Source organism: Meriones unguiculatus, chromosome 17 (assembly GCF_030254825.1).
Source record: "Meriones unguiculatus strain TT.TT164.6M chromosome 17, Bangor_MerUng_6.1, whole genome shotgun sequence".
Taxonomy (NCBI): domain Eukaryota; kingdom Metazoa; phylum Chordata; class Mammalia; order Rodentia; family Muridae; genus Meriones; species Meriones unguiculatus.
The window spans coordinates 5766756-5771905 of NC_083364.1; the positions used below are offsets into that span (position 1 = coordinate 5766756).

The 5150-nt window shown below is 47.6% G+C and overlaps 1 pseudogene; it reads right to left on the reverse strand.

Moving 5' to 3' along the window:
* Positions 1-1970: 1970 nt before the first annotated feature.
* On the reverse strand, positions 1971-4862 carry LOC110561840 (ferritin heavy chain-like; annotated as a pseudogene).
* Positions 4863-5150: the final 288 nt, after the last annotated feature.

A 5150-nucleotide genomic window follows, 5' to 3' on the forward strand; every position in this document is an offset into this window, starting at 1 on the left:
CCACATGATGACCAGGCTGCGCATCTGCTGCGTGTGTACCGGCTCTAGGAGCAGCCCACGCGTGCTCTTCGCTTGGTGGCTCAGTCTCTGTGAGTCCCAAGGGGTCTCTGGAGTTTACTCTGTAGGTCTTCTCACAGTGTTCTTGGCCCCTCCGACTCCCTCAACCCCCCACCCCTCCAACTATGCCACAAGACTTGAGCTTGGCCTATTGTTTGGCTGTGGGTCTCTGCATCCGTTTCCATCAGCTGCTGGGTGAAGCCTCTCAGAAGGCGGTTATGCTAGGCTCCTGTCTGCAAGCAGAGCAGAGGATCAGGGTTGGCTCTCTCCCGTGGGGTAGGTCTCAAGTTGGGCCAGTCATGGTTTGCCATACCCTCAATCTCTGCTCTGTTGACATCGTGTAGTGGGGACAAATTTTGGGTTGAAGGTTTTGGGTTGGCGTCCCCCTCTTTCGGCTGAAGTCCCACCTGGCAACAGGGGGTGGTGACTTCAGGCTCTATATCACTCACTACTAGGAGTCTAAGGTAGGGTCACCCCATTAGACTCCTGGGAGCCTTCGCTGTCCCAGAGATGGCCCCTGCCACCCGATTTCCATTCTCTCTCCCAGTCCTACTCCCTCACCCCCCTCCCCATACCTGAGCCCTACCTTGTTACCCTCCCCATCCCCTCCCCCATCTACTTCAGATGTCTATTTTATTTCCTCTTCTGAGTGAGATTCGACCACCCTCCCCTGGGCCTCCCTTGGCGTATTTGGGTCGGTGAATCATAGTCTTGTTATCCTGTACTATATGGCTAAAATCTGCTTATATGTGAGTACATGCCATGTGTGTCTTTCTGGGTCTGGACTACCTCAATCAGGATGATCTTTTCTAGTTCCATCCATTTGCCTGCAAATTGGATGATGTTTTTATTTTTAAGAGCTGAATAGTATTTCATTGTGTAAATTTATATTTTATTTATCCATTCTTCAGTTGAGGGACATCTAGGTTGTTTTTAGTTTCTGGCTATTACGAATAAAGCTGCTATGAATATAGTTGAGAAAGTGTCCTTGTGGTATGGTGGAGCATCTTTTGGACATATGCCCAGGAGTGGTATATCTGGATCTTGAGGTAGATCTATTTCCAATTTTCTGAGAAAGCGCCAGATTGATTTCCAAAGTGGTTGTACAAGTTTGCATTCCTACCAGCAATGGAGGAGCGTTCCCCGTGCTCCACATCTTCGCCAGTATGTCCTGTCACTTGAGTTTTGGATCTTAGCTATTCTGATGGTTACGAGATGGAATCTCAGAGTCGTTTTGATTTGCATTTCCCTGATGGCTAATGATGTCGAGCATTTCTTTAAGTGCTTCTTGGCCATTTGGTTTTCCTTTGTTGAGAATTCTCTGTTTAGCCCTATACCCCATTTTTAACTGGGCTATTGAGGTTTTTTTTTGTGTCTAGTTTCTGGAGTTCTTTATATATTCTGGGTATTAGCCCTCTGACAGATATAGGGTTGGTGAAGATCCTTTCCCAGTCTGTGGGCTGTTATCTTGTTTTGACGACAGTGTCCTTTGCTTTGCAGAAGCTTTTCAGTTTCATGAGGTCCCATTTATTGATTGTTGCTCTTAGAGCCTGTGCTGTTGGTGTTCTGTTCAGGAAGTTGTCTCCTGTGCCAATGAGCTCAAGATTCTTCCCCACTTTCTCCTCTATTACATTTAGTGTGTCTGGGTTTACATGAGGTCTTTGATCCACTTGCACTTGAGTTTTGTGCAGAATGAAAAATATGGGTCTATTTGCATTCCTCTACAATGCAGACTTTCAGTTATACCAGCACAATTTTTTGAAGATACTTTTTTTTTTTTTTTTTTGAAGAAATGGTACAAACTAAAGAACTTAAGCAGATGTTTTGGTGTGACTCAGAAAAGATACAGGCAGACCAACATGCATGCCCTGCCTCAGTGACTAGTGAAGTCACGTGACTTTGGGGAAGTCAGCTTAGCTCTCACTGTGTCCTAGGGTGGGCTTGTCAAAGAGATACTCTGCCATGCCAGATTTGGGGCGCCCATCTTGCACAAATTGGTCACATGGTCACCGAGTTCTTTGATGGATTTCACCTGCTTGTTCAGGTAATGTGTCTCAATGAAGTGGGGGTCATTTTTGTCAGTAGCGGTTTGTGAAGTTCCAGTGGTAACTGATTCACACTCTTTTCCAAGTGCAGTGCACACCCCATTTCGTTCAGCCCATCCTCCCAGTCATTATGGTCTTGTTTCTTGATATCCTGCAGGAAGGTCCGGCCACCTCATTCGTTCTGCAACGTTGTGTTCCCTCTCTTCATGAGATTGGTGGAGAAAGTATTTGGCGAAGTTCCTCAGAGCCACGTCATCCCAGTCGAAGTAGCAAGACACAGACAGATAGATCAAGGAGGCACACAACTCCACGTTGAGCTGGTCGTTGATGGCAGCCTCAAGACCTGGCGGTAGTTCTGGCGCACTTGCCAGGGAGACACGGTGGTCAAGGTGGCGGCTGGGCGAGGCGTGGTGGCGACCACGGAGCAACAAGGTTGCAAAGGGCTCAGGCTTGGAGGGGTCGAGCACCGGGTTCTGTCCAAGCACTGTTGAATGTCTCAAGATGCTTTCTTTTTCCACTAAACACAGGTTATTGAAGAAAGAAAACACACTTAATTACAAAGCGCCTTTCCAGTGAGTGATAGAATATGACACACAACTGCACACAGGCGTTAGGCAGGGGAGGCTATTCCAGGCAACCTTCAACATCAGCATCTGCACAGGTGTTCCTGTAGTCCCTCACCTGCGCGACCTTCTTTGCCATGACGTCTTGGAGAGATGTACCACAAGTGATAATAACTTCCTGAAGTTGTAAAATAAATTTCTAATTTTTTTTCTCCTTTTCTTTCTGAGGCAGCTCTGACTGTCTTAGAGCTCAGTACATAGACCAGATTGGTCTCAGACTTGGAGATCCCCCTGCCACTGTCTCCCAAACGCTGTGATGAAAGGTGTGTGTCATCATGCCAGGACGTACAATGAGTTTCTTGTCAAACATCAGGGCAGATGCAAAGTGGTCTGTCTGACAAGGTCACTAAGGGTGTGGGTCTCACTGGGTCTCTGGAGACAAGGGTGGCTGAGCAGGGGGATGGCCGTTGTGTCACATGTCCCTCTGTGCCTCAGCCCTCACTCTAAGCATCCAGGTCAGGATCCTGGAGGGCACAGGAGGCCTAATGTGGTGGCAACTGCCAAGAGCTTGGTGACCAGAGGTTGTTGGGGTGCCTGACAGCTGGGTTGATGGGTAAGTAAAACCCTCCCCTGCCTTTGCTTTGTTCTCCATAAAGGATGCTCTCCACATCTCCATAAAGGGTGATGCTTAATGTTTCCAGAGAACAGTTTTTGTGACTTGCTAATAAAGCATCCTTCTAGGCTTGTGGGAAGAGTGGTCCCTAAGGAGGGGCCAGCTTGCCTTGGAATGTATATTGTCCTGGATTATTGGGGAAGCATCTAAGAGAAATAGGGTATGACATCATTCAACAAAATTAAAAGCACTGAAAAGCAATAATGGGTTCTCTACTGAGCCCCCTTTGGAAACAACAACCTTACATGTTTCTAAGTGTTTATACTAGTCATCACAACAGCCTCCCAAGTAAGTGTCAGTGTCTTGAGCATACAGGGCACTGGCTAGTGAGTGACAGAACCAGCCTCGGGTCCCTATCTCTATGACATAGCCGTATCTACCTACTGTGCTGTATTGTTGCCAGGTGAGAGGGGTGGCGGGGCTTCCCGAGTATGCCAGTTCAAAAGGCACGGTAAGGTGAGGCTTTTTATGCCAGCGCGGACTTAAGTGTGAACAGCCTGGAACAGGTCACAGAGCTTTTCTTATATGGTATCTCACTGACTATCAAAACACCAGGAGAGCATATCCTTTTATGGATAAGACGTGTGTATGTGTGTGTGTGTGTGTGTGTGAGTGTGAGTGAGAGAGAGAATTCCTCTTTAGTTAACATGAAAAGAAATGCAAAAGTCATAAAGGCCCTGCTTCAGATTGATCTAAAGATAGATTGTGTTTCCCAAAAAAGAGAGTTCAACCCTGACTTAGATATGGCCCAGTTCTTGGCTTGTTTCCAGGTTTTGATAGATTGGGTGTTTGGCTAGTGACTGAGGCCTACCTGAAGATGCAGGCTCATGTTCTGGTTGGTCTGAATAGAGGGCATGTGAGCCTAACCCCTTATATTACGGCACTCCTCACCTCCAGGGAAGACTGCAAGGGACCACCACAAAGGAACAGAAGGCAAATAAACTCTGGGCCCTTAACCTGCTGTCCATTAAAAATATAGCCTGTTTTTTTTTTTTTTTTTCCTGCCCCGGACCTTACATTCCTTCAAAGGCTTTGTCATAAAGCACCAGATTAGATCAAGAGGCCAAATGCTTACATGGGGAGAGCTTTTACTGGAGAGAAACCTCACCCCATAAAATGCCTTGTAAGTCCCCAGAACGGACTCTGAACCAGACAACCTACCACAGCTGAAGCCCAGCACTTGCTCTGAGCTGATTAAAAAAAAAAAAATCTTTAAGATGTTTTTATTTTTGGCGGGACACTGTTTCACTGTTTCCTACTGGCTTTGCTGTAGGCATTACCTCTGACCTGTGGGTTATCATAATGATTGCATGGGTTATTTCCCGGAAATTCAAAGGTGCCTCTCTTTTTCTTCACTTGGGCCTGCAGATGTCTGATGGGTGACTGAGCAGGGATAACAGGCTTGGCACCTCTGCCTTCGCACTGGGTCCGCCATGCTTGGCTCTGCCTGTAGACTCGTTGGTCATTTAAAAACCTCCTGCTGGCTGGAGCTGTTACATGGTCACTCCACTCTGTCTTGTGCATCTCACGAGCACAAGAACCAAAGGCCCCTGAGCCTCGTCACCACGCTCAGACCAAACCAGGAGGCCTGGGAATTTATGTGTTGACGCCAACAGCAGGAGGGACTCCGCAGTTCTTGATTCAGGTGACGGCCTGCAAACCTTGCGTGCAGGGTGTCGGTGCACAAGGGAGGAGCTTATCTGACGTGTGCCTGTAGACAGTGAACCACGAGCAGACTCCATGCGGTTCCCTTTGCTCAGCTTTGAGCAGCTGGCCACTGCCTGGGACAGTGAGCCGGAACTTTGCTCATCT